The 15,162-nt window shown below is 39.5% G+C and overlaps 1 pseudogene; it reads left to right on the forward strand.

Annotated features, from left to right (window-relative positions):
* Positions 1-9,568: 9,568 nt before the first annotated feature.
* On the forward strand, positions 9,569-9,986 carry LOC117722559 (cytochrome c oxidase subunit 7C, mitochondrial pseudogene; annotated as a pseudogene).
* Positions 9,987-15,162: the final 5,176 nt, after the last annotated feature.

A 15,162-nucleotide genomic window follows, 5' to 3' on the forward strand; every position in this document is an offset into this window, starting at 1 on the left:
TGTGGACTATGTGTAACTAAAAGTCCTTTCATTATGTTGAATGGATAACAAATAACTATTTTAAAGCTCAGAGTTTTGAGTGTTAGAAAGACAAGATAACAAATGTTTAAAATGATACATATGCAAATTCCATTTGACATGTCTATAATTACATATTGCTATCGTGTATTAAAATGGGACACTGTACCACATAAATACATGGAACTACTGTGTGTCAACTACAAATAAGAATACATATTTCTCAGAGCATCTATAGATGTTTCATTTTGTTTTACATTTCTGAAAATTTTTATTTAGTGTTTGTTCATCTATCTTTGCTGATACTAAAACCCAGATGCTCCATACATAGAAGACAAATGCTCCACCATCCTACTTGACCTTAATCCCTGCTTTGTTTTTTTTTTAATAAATCAGACATTGTAGCACAGAACTACAATCTCAGCACTCAGTGGCCAGAGGGAAAAGGATCATTCAAGTTCAAGACCAGCCAAGACTGGAGAGTGAGACTCTATCTCAACAACCAATCGACCACCACCCCTTAAAAAATCACCCAAAACTTTGGTACATACATCACCACTATTTACCACCTGGTGACTTAAGTCTTTCTTTGGCATCAACTATTTAATGCAACTCTGTGGAGTAATTCTTGTTCTAGGGCATTGTGATCATAAAATTAAAGCCACCATCACTTTCATACTAAGATCAGGATTTTAATGTTAAGCTGCTACTGACCATTTTATTAACTGAAAAAGAATACATCCACTGACTTGTAAATAATTGCAGCCTCTCCTTCCAGTAGCATTGGAAGCTATGCTGCCATTGGGAGATGAATCAAAGGAGGACTTCTCACAACTCTCCTGACATTCACGCCCCATTTAGGACTGCTTCACCACCATCAGCATAGGCATGGAACTACATTAGTGTAATCAAAGGTGCCAAGAATTTAAAAACAGTAGCATCCTTCCCTTCAGCATGAACATAAGCAGAGTTCATAAGATATTCAAACAAGTTCTGCATTTAGGACCCAGAGGTAACTATTGGTCATTCAGAATCCAGCATAGCATCCACGGCTAAATTCATGAATAATAAATTCATATTATTAACAATTCTGATAGTAAATTGTTCTGCTTTCCTCATCATAGCTAAACTGTTTTTGCTAACTTTCAGGGCTGAACTTGAGACTTAGGTTTAATTATCACTACACAGTACCTGTCAAATCAATGGCAGAAAACAAGCATGTTCCCATGTGATGAACATTAATAAAGGGCGTGAACATTTCTGTGCTTCAGCCCAGGGTGTCACTGTAATCTAAGTTTTGCTCAAAGATCATTCATCTCTGATTCTGCATCAGAGACAAAAATTACTTTATTTGATTAACCATGAGGACTGAAAGTAGTCTTCTATATATCTTAATATTCAACTCTAATACATTCATTAGAGAGAAATGATCTCCTAACCTCAAGTAAATTGTCTCAAATTGGAATGGTCAAAACAAAAGTGTTAATATCCAGAGAGAATTTAGTATATTACATAAGCATGTGCAATCAACCAAAATTAAAACTAATCACCCTGTGACGGAGGCAGTAATAAAAGCCAAACTTCTGCCTCCTTGTTTTTCAGTGAAAGATGAATAATTCATGACTCAGGGAAGATCTTCATCTCCCTTGCATCTTCCATAACATTTTACCAATTTCATTATTCAATTGTTTCTCTCTGGAACCCGTTAGCCATGCTGGAACTGAAACACTGCTGGGCAGCAATCCTCTGATGTTATGTCCCAGTATTGAGCATGGTGTGACGAAGCCTTATGGAAAAATGCAAGATCTGTGGGCCTGGCCCTGTGGCCTCAGGGCTTGCTAGCCCTCATGAGTCTGGCCTGCTCTCCCTCCAGACCCCCTCACACTATTTCCGTAATCAAATCCTTGTCACTTGGAAGTACTCGGTCTTACCATGTTTTTTTTCTAGACAACTGCATATAGTAGAACATTTAAGTTACTATTTTGTAGCTAAAACTTTTCTTTAATAGTATTTTTTGATCTCACGATAAATGCCCCCATCAATAGTGTCAGCATATGGGGAGGAAGGGTGAGTATAAGCTCAAGATAAGCATTCGTGAGAAGAGAATTAAAAAGTAAAGTGTAGCATGCTAAGGTCATGTTACCTAATCGGCTCTTGGTCTATCAGTAAAGATGCCACAGCTAATTGCTGGGAGGAAGGATAGGTGGGACTTCTGGGGCAGCAGGAAGCTGGCAGATGCAGGAGAGGGAGGAAAGGAATTTTTTTTGCCATGCTTCAGAGGGAGAAAAGACAACCAGCCATGTGAGATCTCCAGTGAAGCATCCACAGGCCACTTCTACAGATGGGGATGTTGAGCTGGGACTGAAGGAGGCTGAGCAACTGAAATTGAGTGCAGGTTAAGGGTGCTACGCTGGGAGTTCTGGGAAGGGCACGCTAGCCAAGGCAGATAGGAGGTGGCCAGCAGTTGGGCCAAGAAGGCAAGTTGAAATTGAACAACTGTTTGTGCCTGTGCTTTACATTGGTAGATCCAATATCCTTTGCTCAGGGTCTGGTACCATGGTCCATTCCTGGAGCTTAGCAGGATAGCAAAAGCTACACAAAACAGTAAAGGAAATCCTGAAGTAGGAAGAGAGCAAATAGCCAGAGATTAAAAATAATAATTCCGGAGAAATGCTTATGGCAGAAATGCGGGGTACAAAAATTAGCAAAGACAACAGCGTAGTAGTGAGTAGTAGTCAGGCACTGACGACTTTATGAAGATTTTACAAAATTAAAATCTGGTCAAGAAATATGGCAGTTGCAGAAATATAACTGCTGTTTGCAAGGAACCCTTCAGCGCTGGTGAAAGCTTATGGGAAGCTGTTGGGCATAAGTTAGTTGAGAAGAAAATGAAAGGTGGGTATATAACAAGAATAAACAAAGGTATGGGGTTAGCTTTGGACATAGGCTAATGGAAGCCAGGGGTGTCTTGGAGTAGCTTAGGTGAAACCAGAATTGAAATCAAAAGTAATGAGCACAAGGAAAACAGCTTTTAGGTTACCAAGTGATGGAGAAAGACAGTTGACTAAGAGAAGCATGATTAATTCCTGGCATCACAAAAGAGCAGCACATACTAGGGGCTAGGAATTTATGTGAGCCCGGGTGACTGTCCTCCCCTGGCAATTACAGTGAAAACCACAGTCCAAAAGTGATGAGGTGTGCCATGCATCTCTGCCAGAAGGAAGTAAAGATGGCAGTATACAGCCAAGGAGAGGGTGCTAGAAAATAAGAGAGCCCAAGAGAGAGAATGTTCTCATTTTAGAATAGAATTTAAGCCTCTGTATCTCAGAGTTGGGGTGTCTAAATGGGAGTAGGCAGAAATATTTAGAGCCAAGGAAAGTGTGAATTGTAGTGTAATAATAAAGTAAATGACTGATATGTAACAATTGTTATAACTTGATTATGACATATACCAGAGAGTAGATCCCAGGCTGCAGCTCTGCCCCCAATCTCACAGAACCCAGAGGAAGTGGGCCTCACAGGAGCTCTAACCCAGGTAGTATTTTAGATAAGAAGAAAGTAACACCAGCCCCAATCAGGGAGTAGCTGGGACCCACTAGGACCCAGCAAGTCACTCCTGGCCCAGAGCCTTGGTTCCTTCCAGTCTGAACCTGAGCACTGAGCAGATTTTGGGCCCCAGCTCTAACCTCAGTAGTAACACCCACCTCATACAGTTCTGATACAACCAAGATAATAGGAAAGACAGGCTCCAATCAGAGACAGGGCAGGTAGCACTAAGGAGATCCAGATGGCAAAAGGCAAGTGCAAGAACATCAAGCATCAGCAACCCAGGGTACTTGGCATCATTAGAACCTAGTTCTCTCACACAAGAAAGTCCTGAACTCCCAATACCACTAGAAAAGCAAGATTCAGATTTAAAATCACTTCTAATGATGATGATAGAGGACTTTAAGAAGAACATAAATAACACTCTCAAAGAATTTGAGGAGAAAACAGGTAAACAGGTAGAAGCCCTTAAAGAGGAGACATATGTCAGAGACTCATGTATTAAGTACTTAGTCCTAGCTGGTAGCATTATTTTAGGAGGGGGAAACTATAAATTGGGGACATAGGGTTCACAAAGAAGTGGGTTACCAAGGATGTACCATTGAAGGCTATTCTGGTCCCTTCCCCTCTCTCTGTTTGTGGTCTGCTATGATATAAGAAGCATCTTCTTTCACACAGTTCCTTGACCATGATAGTCTGCCCAAGTACATGGGCCATGATGGAGCCTAAGCAACAGTGGACTGAACCCTCTGAAACAGTGAGCCAAAGCCTTTTCCCCTTTAGCTTGTTATGCCAAGTGTTTTGGTAACTGTGATGCAAAAGTAATATGATGTAAAGTGAAGAAAAATGGAAACTCTCAAAGACACTTCACAAATTGCCACTTTGTATGGAGTGTGTATTGATTCATGAGTCAGACCCAGTATGAACCACAGGAACACACAGTGTTGCTTAAAACAAAGCTGCTAAGTAACAGATAGACAGTCATGAGTGTGATGCACCTGGCTATACCGGACACATAACGAAGAAAGAGCAGTAAACAGGTCCACGTGTTCAGAGATTTCACCTATGACTTAAGAGACTTCTGGGGTACTAAGAGGATAAATTACTAGAAATTAGATAATGAAGATTTTAGATGCAAGTGAAGACTGCAAGCACTGAATATACAAAAGTGGACAATGTTATCTCCTAACATCTCTTGCTGCCTGAAATCTAGGTGTTACCTACATAGGCAGCTCTGTACCCAATCACCACAACTTAAATACCTCTTTTCCCCTGTCAAACTTTGAGAAATAAAATACTTTCAATTTTTCCAGTTTCTTCACTATCAAAATAAGAGGCCTCGACACTTGCATGATGGATAAATGAATGTTTAAGGTCATCTGTTTACTTGACCCACACCCTCTCCCTTCCCAACAATAGTTCCTCTCATTTATCTTTTAGAAGGGTTTATTGGTTGTTACTGGTGTGCACACGTGTATTTGTGTGCAATATGCATGTGTCATGAAACTCAAGGAGGTCAGAGGACACATTTGTGGAGTAGTTTTCTCCTCAATCTTTTCTTGGATTCCAGGGGTAGATGCCACCATCAGGCTTGTGCATGAATTCACTATCCTCTGACCTATCTATCTGTCTCCTGGGTGTCCTCACCTTAACACATGCCTCCAATATGCCACATACCTCCCTTCTCACTAACAAATACTTGAGCTCACTGCCACATTTTTGCCATGCAATCTCCTCACCTATAGTGATTTTTAATCAAAGAAAATCATCATCACTAGTCTAGACACAAGTGCCTGCTGTAATGCAGTCCTTTCCTTGGCCATTGCTGAATCACTGTACTCTACAGAACTATGCTATGGTCTAACATTCTCTAACAATCCCTGTGCTTGTCTTCTCAAATCACTTCCCTGAGGACATTCAAACACATAATCACTGTGGTTTGTAGAATCCCCTGAGGACATTCAAACACATGATCACTGTGGTTTGTAGAATCTACAGCACACTATATTTGCAAGGCCACTAATAAAGTTGAAAATAGTTGAATCAAGACATCTGTTTTTGCATTTTAATTCCAGAAACTTTAATTTCTTTGTTCCCCATGCCAAGTTCTCTCATTTGTGAAACAAGGCCCATGATCACTCATATCCATGCACCTCCTGAAATCTTTTAGCAGAAGTTAAAAAAAAAAAAAAAGTTCTGAAACTAAATGAAAATGAAACACAAGATAACAAAACCTCTGGGACATATTGAACACAGGCCTACAAAACAGACCACATCCCAGAATACAAATCAAATCTTCAGGAATTCAATAAGGTTGAAATCACTCCTTGTATCTTATCTGACCACATTCCAATAAAAATTAAAATTGCAATAAATTTAAAATTCTCTAGTAAATACACAACTCATGGAGATTAAGGAAGTCACTACTGAATGAGAAATGATTCCAAGAGAAAATCAAGAACTAAATAAAAAAAATTTCACCAGCTAAGTGAAGAACACAACAAGGCCCTGGGACACATTGAACAATGACCTACATGGGATGTTTGTTTATACCTCTGAGACACATTGAACATGGGCCTACATGGAATGTTTATACCCCTTGGACACACTAAACACAGGCCCACATGGGATGTTTATATCTCTAAGTGCCTACATTAAAAAACAATCAGGGAAAGCACAAATAAATGACTTAATGATACAAATCAAAAAGTTGGAAAAGCAAGAAGAAAATGAATCCAAACCCAGCCAATGTCAAGAAATAATAAAAATAAGAGCATAAGCCAATGAAAACATTGTTTTCATTGTTGACATTTCAACAAAGAAAACTACACAGAATCAATAAATCTTTTTTTTTAAGATTTTTATTTTATTTATTTTACATATATGAATACACTGTAGTTGTCTTCAGGCAAGCCAGAAGAGGGCGTCAGATCTAATTGCAGATGGTTGTGAGCCACCATGTGGTTGCTGGGAATTGAACTCAGGACCTCTGGAAGAGCAGTCAATGCTCTTAACCACTGAGCCATCTCTCCAGCCCTCAATAAATCTTAAATGCTGATTCTTTGAGAAGATAAACAACATAGAGCATTAGCCCAAGCAACACAAAAAAACAAAGAGAGAGAGAAAGAGAGAGAGAACCCAAATTAATACAATCAGAAACTAACGGGGAAACATTACAACAGCTACCAAAGAAGTTTAGAATACTGTAAGGGAATATTTTTAAAATCTGTACTCCATTACGCTAAAAAACCTAAAAGAAACAGATCACTTCCTTACTCAGCCAAACCACCAAAATTAAATCAAGAAGAAACTGTCATCCAAAGCAGACCAATAACAAATGAAGAGACTGAAATAGCAATAAGAAGCTTCCAGATTAAAAAATGTGCAGACCCAGATGAAGGAATTCAAAACAAATTTCTACCAAATTTTCAAAGAAGATATACAGCCAGTCCTTTTTGAATCAGATGTAATACTCCTAAACTCTTAATATCCCAACTAAGTAAGGAAACAAGAAGAAGGGGGATGAAGGAGATTGCATGCCAATAATTCCAATGAACACAAACTCAAAAATACTCATCAAATACTTGCAACTAGTATATAGATATATGTCAAAAAAATTATACACCATTACCAATTTGGATTACATGTAGGTATGGTTTGACATATGCAAGTCAATAAATATAATAAGCCACATAAATGGGCCAAAAGACAAAAATCAAATGATCGTCTCAATAGATGCAGAGAAATCCTGTGACAGAATCCAACATGCCTCCCTGATACAAAGTACTAGAGAAGGTAGGCTGGAGGGAACATACCTCAACGTAATAAAAGGTGTGCATGGGAAACCCACAGACAAATTCATGATGGATGGAGAAAGCTTGAGGCAACCCCACTGATGTCAGGAAGATCACAGGGATGTCCATCATCCCCACTCTCTTCAATACTATATCAAAGGATTAGCTGAAGCCATGAGCCAAGAGAAGTCAAGCCATCCTTTCTGGCAGAAGATATGATGTTATACCTTAAAGATCCAAAAATTCTACCAGAAGAATTGAGAATTGGTAAACAAACTCAGTAATCTGGCAGGATAAAGAATCAACTTTCAAAAATCAAGAACTTTCCTATGTGCCAGGAACAAACACACACAGGAAGTGATCATAGACACACTCCCATTCACAACAGCCTCATCGAAAATAAGATACCTAGCAATGAATCTAACCAAGAAAGTGAAGCGCATCTGTAGCAAAAGCCTTAAACGCTGAAGAGTCAGAGAGAGACGCTAGGAAATGAAAAGACGCTCCATGTTCATTGTGAAAATGACCAATCTACCAAAAACTGTTTACAGATCCAGTGAAATCCCGATCCAAATCTATATCTCATTTCTTACAGAAATAAAGAGATCTATCCTAAAATTTGTATTGCAGAGCATAAGACCCCAGATAACACACAATTTTGAGCAAAAAGAACAGTGTTAGAGGTTACATTACAGAGCCATCATAATTAAAATTATATAAAACTGGCAAGAAAACATATAGACCAATGAGACAATAAGACCCAAACATGAGTACTTGCAACCTCAGTCACTTAATAGTTGACAAGAACTCCAAAACATAGGCTGGAGAAAAAGCATCTTCAATAAACAGAGCTGGGAAAACAGGATGCCCACATGTAGAAGAATGAAATTGGACCTTTGTTTGACACCTTGCACAGAAAACTAACTCCAAATGGAACCCTGGAACCCTGCAACTGCTCAACAATCACAGCACAGTGCCCTACATGATCTAAGTGTAGGAAAGGATGTTCTGAATAGGTTTCTACTTGACCAAGTATTGTAAGGCCAGACAATTGACAAATAGGACTTCATAAAACAAAATAAGCAAAACCCCAACTGCACAGCTAAGGAAGCACTCAGCTGAGTGAAGAGGAGGCCCATGGAGAGAATCTTTGTTAGATACATACATACATACATACATACATACATACATACATATTGAATGATACAAGATTAATATCCAGAATATACAAAGAACTAAAAATTTAAAAAAATTAAAAAAAAGAGAGACCAATTCAAAAATGGGCCTGAGCCATGAAGAACAAGTCCTCAAAAGAAGAAAAAAATAGCAAAAAAAAAATTTTTTTTTTTTTGAGAAACTGGAGAGATGGCTCAGTAGTTAAGGGCACTGACCAGTCTTCCAGAGGTCCTGAGTTCAATTCCCAGCAACCACATGGTGGCTCACAACCATCTGTAATGGGATCTGATTGCCCTTTTCTCGTATATCTGAAGACAGCTACAGTGTACTTATAAACATAAAATAAATACAAATACTTTTTAAGAAATTGTTTATTGTGCCTATCAATTTGGGAAATGCAGCTCAAAACAACTTTGATATCTCATCCTACCCTCGTCAGAATGGCAAAGATCAACAGAGCAGAGGCTGGAGGGATGTGAGTACCAAGGAGTAGAAGGGAAAAGCTCTTTTCAATGTAGACACGTTTCACATCCTGTCTGTGTCAGAATTATATTAAAATAATTAAACTTTTTGAGACAGGCCTCATACCAAAGCCCATGTTGCTTTTGAACCTCTGGGAATATTTCTCTCCCGGCTTCCCTAATGCTGTGCTCACAGGTTTTAGCCAGCTCACCTGGCTACAAGTTTTTTAAAGAATAGCTAAGAACAACAGGGTCTCTAAGCCTGCTGCCAGCATATTCTTATGCAAATGGATGTTTTCTCACAAGGCATATAGATTTTCTCTGAGAGAGCTCTGGTGAATATGTGACACCCTGATAACTGCTACTGTAGTAAAATTTTGTCTTCATGGTGATGGTTGAGCCATAACTCTCCAGAAACAAAGAGCAAGTGGGTAACCCCAGGGGCGTGGAAGATTTGCACACAGACCATCTGAGTCCTGGAGTTACGCTGTAGCAGACACCCAAAGAATGGCAGGATCCCCGAAGATGCTTACAAGTGTAATAGGTTTAAAATTGGATTTTCCCCTTTCGGTCTTCACGCGCTGGGTAGCAAGGTCGTGAAGAAAGGTGAGGTAGTACGGCCATTTCTTCTGCCCTCCATCTCTGCGTCCTTCGCAGAACTTCCAGCAGAGGCATGTTGGGCCAGAGTATCCGGAGGTTTACCACCTTCGTGGTCCCTCGGAGCCACTACGAGGAGGGTCCAGGGAAGAATTTGCCATTTTCGGTGGAAAACAAATGGCGGTTACTGGCTATGATGACCGTGTACTTTGGATCTGGATTTGCTGCTCCTTTCTTTATAGTAAGGCACCAGCTACTTAAAAAATAAGGATATTTAATTCATCCCTCTAACAGAATGAAGAAAGTTTAAGAGATATGATCTGAAAATTGGATTAAACTCTTGAACTCTTATACTAGAAAAAATGTAAATAAACTAATGACATAAAAAATAAAATTGGATTTTCTTTTCAATTTTTCCCTTTTATAAATCATTTTCCATTCAAACTTAAAAATCTCAGAGAATCTACAAAGTTACATATTATGTATGACCAAGTAGTAGTAAGTGAACTTGAACCATCAGTAATGTCGTTTTGTAAACTTCCAAGGAGGCTATGTGCTGTTTTTGCACTTGACGAATTTTTAGTAAAACACAGCAAATACTAATCATTTGCCCTTTTGAGTCACGAAATGTAAGCATTTAGATATAACCGGTGTGTTATCAGTAGGAGCTTCTAGTTCACATTTAGCCTCTGCACTGAAACAGGTGGATGGAGTCCAGGGTAGAGCCGCAGATGACCCCTGGAATCAGACCTGTGAGTAGCCACATTCAGGCGCTATTGCTTACTGTTCATATAATTGCAGCTGAGAAAACGCTCCTACGTTATACATGTCAGCTTGTGTGGTTAGTCATATCTGTAATTAATGCCCCTTTATAATAACTTGGGGAGCGTACAGGAGCGTGTGGGACTGCAGGAGATGAAACCGTGACGGGCAGCTGCTCTCCCTCCGTTAGAAAGCCACTTAGTTGCCAGAAAAAGAATGTCCCAGGTCAACATGAAATTGAACACAAAATTATCTTCTATTTCTGAGAGTATTCGGAAATAAATAAATTACCGTGGTTTGCCATGCACTGACCCTGCATTTACAGAAAGGTGAGCTCTTTGCTTTGGAAATTCACTCAGAATACTGGAGCCATTTTCTCTCCTGCTTCTGAAGCTAGGAGATCACAGAGCAACGTGCAGAGTTGAACAGTGGATGATGTATATTTAAAGGAGAAATTTTCTCAGCATGGAGCTAATTTAATGATGCTGAAATGAGAATCGTCTGAGGGACACACCATTAGCATCCTGTTTTAACCAAACTACTCACCTACCTTTGACTCCTGCACCAGAGTCTGAGTTACTAGTGGAGATGCCGCTGTCACATCTCATTAGTGATACACAGTTTATTTTTGGGAGGGATTTTATTAATCTCTAAATATTTTAAGCAGGTTGTGAGAGTAAACACACCACAGAGAGCAAGAGTGTGTGTGGGGGAGAGAGAGGGGGATGGGGTAGGGGAGGGAGAGGGGGAGATGGACAGGGAGAAGGGGGGAAAGGGGGAGAGGGGGAAAGGGGGGACTTGAAGTTTGGCTCAAGGAAACCCAAGGGATTCCTGTAATTCATTAGGACAAGAGTATAATCACTTTCATCTGGAATGCACACATCTACAATGAGTTTGCAATTATAATACTTTCAGAGCAAAAATAAAAATACACTGAAATAGAGTTTTAACAAAGCATAAACCTTACTGGGATGAGAATAAGAGAAGTATAGAAGCATGTTCTTCTAAAACTGGAAATCAAAAGGCTCCCTGGTTCAAGAATTGTATTATCACATCTCTGGACAGAATCTCCAAGACAAGGTGTTTGCCTGAAAATGAAATGAGGGAAACCATTTAATATTTAGACCAGGACTTGTTATCTTAAGTCCTGTGCATATAACTGAGAACCTTGCATGTATGTACATTGATGATGGATAAATTATGCCCTCTGTCTACTCCAATATAACATGACAATGTCTGGACATATTTATACACAGAAAAAAAGCTTGTCTGAGGGGAAACAAAGACATCTACAATAATGGACAACCAGTTTTCCCCAAGTCATTAGCCATTCTGTGGTTAAGGGTACATTCACTTTTCTACTACACATAAAGCAGTTGAAACAGTATAAAGGGGGTTTAATAATATTCGTTTTTCATAGATTGAGGAAAGAGAGGTGTGTTTCCTCAGAGCAGATAATAGCATGCTTGGAGACACTGATCATATGCACTCTGAAATACAGAAGAGTGAGTGCTAGCATTGGCCAGCTTTAGGGAAGATTATGTGGTGGTGCACATTAGAATGGAAAGAGATTTACAGGGTCTAGATTTTTGAGTCATAGAAACATTAATACATGAAACAACTTAGAAGCCTTAAGACCATGAAGAGTACTTGGAAAATGTGTCTTAACTCAGGAGTTTTCAAAGACTTCATTTGGGCAAAAGTGAGCAAGATAGAATCAAGTTCCAGTGATAAAACCTGTCTTAGCCACTGCTCTATTGCTACGAAGAGACCATGGCCAAGGCAACTTATAAAAGACAACTTCTAGTTGGGGCTTGCTTTCCATTGCAGAGGGTGAGTTAATGGCCACTGTGGCAGGGAGCACAGCAGCAGGCAGGTGTGGTGCTGGAACAGTGGCCGAGAGCTCACATCTTATCCAAAAGTTGGAGAAAAACTACCTCTTTAAACCTCCAAGTTCAGTCACCAGTGACACATCATTTCCATCAATCCCAAGCCTCCTAATCCTCCCCCGAACTGTTCTACCAATGAGGGACCAAGCATTCAAGTATATGAGCCTACAGGGTCCATTGTCATTCAAACCACCAAAAGTCAAGATTTTCTTCAGCTGCCTAGGAAGTAAAGAGGGTGAGTTGGGAACAGTTCCAGTATAAAACACAGAACTTCAATTTTCTTCTACTGTCATTAAGTTCCCATGGGTAGGGCATAAGCAAGCAAGAATAAATCACACGTAAGTGTGAATTCTCTGGAAATTTAATTTTGTTGCAAATGTACCACCCAAAGGTCATTCTCACGTAGACATGCTTGAAAATTGATCAGAAGAAAACACCAGCCTTGCATTGCATAGGAGAACTGTAAGACTCTGGCGAGCCTCAGCTTACCGGGGACCCCCTGAGTGAACCACAAGGCGCCGAGAACCGATAAAAAAAGCAAGAGGAACTTATTGTTCCAACCCCTTGTGGGTTGTCCTGCACCCGAAGGAGAGACAGCGCCCCAGGCAGCCTGTTTGGCCAGTTTTTATACAGTTTTATACAGTTTTATACAGTTTTTATACAGCAACTAAGCACAGTATGATCGGCAGAACAGTGTGACTTTTAAACTGATTGGTCTTTAGGGAGTGAGGTGGCAAGGACTTCCCTTGTCTGTGGGTGTCTTGTGGAATCTGTTCCAACCCATAGGTGGGTTCTCTCCCTTGTGGTCTGAGGAATGTTCATTAGCCTCTCCTTTCCAGAGGGCCAAGTGTCCCATGACACTTTCCAAAGTTCCTGAGCTGACCCCTTCAGAATAAAGTCTCAACCTTTACCCTTAGGTCACCCAGTCCGCCGTAGGAAACCGCTTATTCAGAGCCTGTATTTCATCCACCTGTATTTCTTCAAAAGCAAAACTAATCTCTCCCTCTCTCTCCACTGTGGATGAGAAATAAGAAGTTAAAGGGGTAGCTTCTAAACTCAGATGCTCCACCAGCTACAATACACAGCAGCAAACAGTCTGACAGCAAAAAAGGAGGCAGAAAACCGTTAAAACAACGTCAATTGAGAGACATATACAACTACTTACTTTAAGCTGAGATTAATTACCTTAATACAAAACAACTTTTATTAAATTACTTAATATTTTATTTGGATCTTCTAATGATTTCCTTATAACCAACATGTACAATACTACTGAGAAGAGAATAGCTTTAAAATCTACCAGAAATTGTAACTCTAATTTTTTTTCAAAACCTATTTTTAATGATGGTTCTTTTTTTTCCCCTTTTTTCTTTTTTTTATTAGATATTTTATTTACACTTCAGATGCCATCCCCTTTCCCCATCCCCCCCCCTTAGGAAACCCCTATCCCATGCCCCCTTTTGCTTTTTGCATTTATACATTTTTAAAAAATAATGTTAATCATAGGCTTTATCAAGTTTGGAATTGTTCAATCAGAGGTGTAACCCACTGACCAACCTAGATATAACAACTATCTTTGACTGGTGGAGATACTTGAACCTCTGCCTCCCTGTCTTCCCCCCTCTTTCTCTCTTTCTTCACCTAGCTTCTCCTCTCTTTCTTCTTCTCTTCTTACTCCTTTTCTTCCTCTCAGTACTCCTCCTACCTTAGCTCCTCCTACACATCACCTTTCCTGTTAAAATGAAACTTTTCTCTCAAAATACAATTAGAACATAATTATGACAATTTGTACCAGTGAGGTACAGGATAGTCCTAATACCCAGTCCATCCTTTTGTTGACTAACCAGCTCCTCTGTCATCTATTCTAACTAAAACATGTAGTTCTGAACCTGGCTTTAGGATGAATGTCAGCTGACAACCATCCACTCAAGTCTTTTCTCGTAAGGTCAATAGCTATATGTTTTCAACCCCATCAGAAATCCAGAATGACTGAGTTAACTATAATTGTGGGAAGCACAAAGCATAGCTTCTAAAACTTAGCCAATTTATAGAGACCTCTGAACACCTGGACACTCGCTCTACTTCAAAACGTTGGAGCATCTGTTCTTCTGCCTTCTGGCCCAGGATCATCTGACAGACCTTAGTGCTGCAGAATTATTAAGGGCTGATTACTCTATCTAGGCAGATATAATCAGTAGACTATTCTGCAAGTGTGTCCTTTTCTGGACAGTAATGTGTCTGTAGAAGGAAAGTGGCAATTCTTGCCTAGTGGCTGTCTCACCACAACTGGAGTAACTCCAAGGATGCTCAATTTCTTCTTAGAGTTCAATATAGGAAGCTGTCCGGAGCAGACAGGTCTCTAATGAAAATGAACATTAATACTGAAATGTTTGTCATGTCAATTCTAAGGATTTCTGATGTTTTGAAAACCAGCTATCCATGTAAGGTAATCTGGACTGTTGCCTGTTAACTCCACTCAGCTATTTCTAAATAAAACATAGAGAACACCCTTATAATAAACTCCAAGTCATGAATTTGCTATAGTCCCTTAACTCACAAGCTGACCATCTCAAATCAGTTAAAAAAGTTAAAGAAGGACTGGGTCTAAGCTTTGTATTCCTAAGTGTGTTATACTGGTACAATGCCTATGGGAGTAACAATATTCATCTCACTCTTATATCACTAAGAAGTTCATGTCAGTGAAAATCTTAAAATTTGTAAACAAAGTAAATTGGTGCCATTTAAGAATTTATATCTTCATCTTGATATTAATTATACAGATTTCTACTAATAGGTTATGGCTATGCAATAAACCCTAGCTAATCCTCTCTATTCCGACAAAACCACTACTTTTCCCTAGAGAGACAGCCCAACATTTACCACCTTAGTGGTTCTTAAAAGCTTTAAACTCCCTTTTAG

Source organism: Arvicanthis niloticus, chromosome 17 (genome assembly GCF_011762505.2).
Source record: "Arvicanthis niloticus isolate mArvNil1 chromosome 17, mArvNil1.pat.X, whole genome shotgun sequence".
NCBI classification, from domain to species: Eukaryota; Metazoa; Chordata; class Mammalia; order Rodentia; family Muridae; genus Arvicanthis; species Arvicanthis niloticus.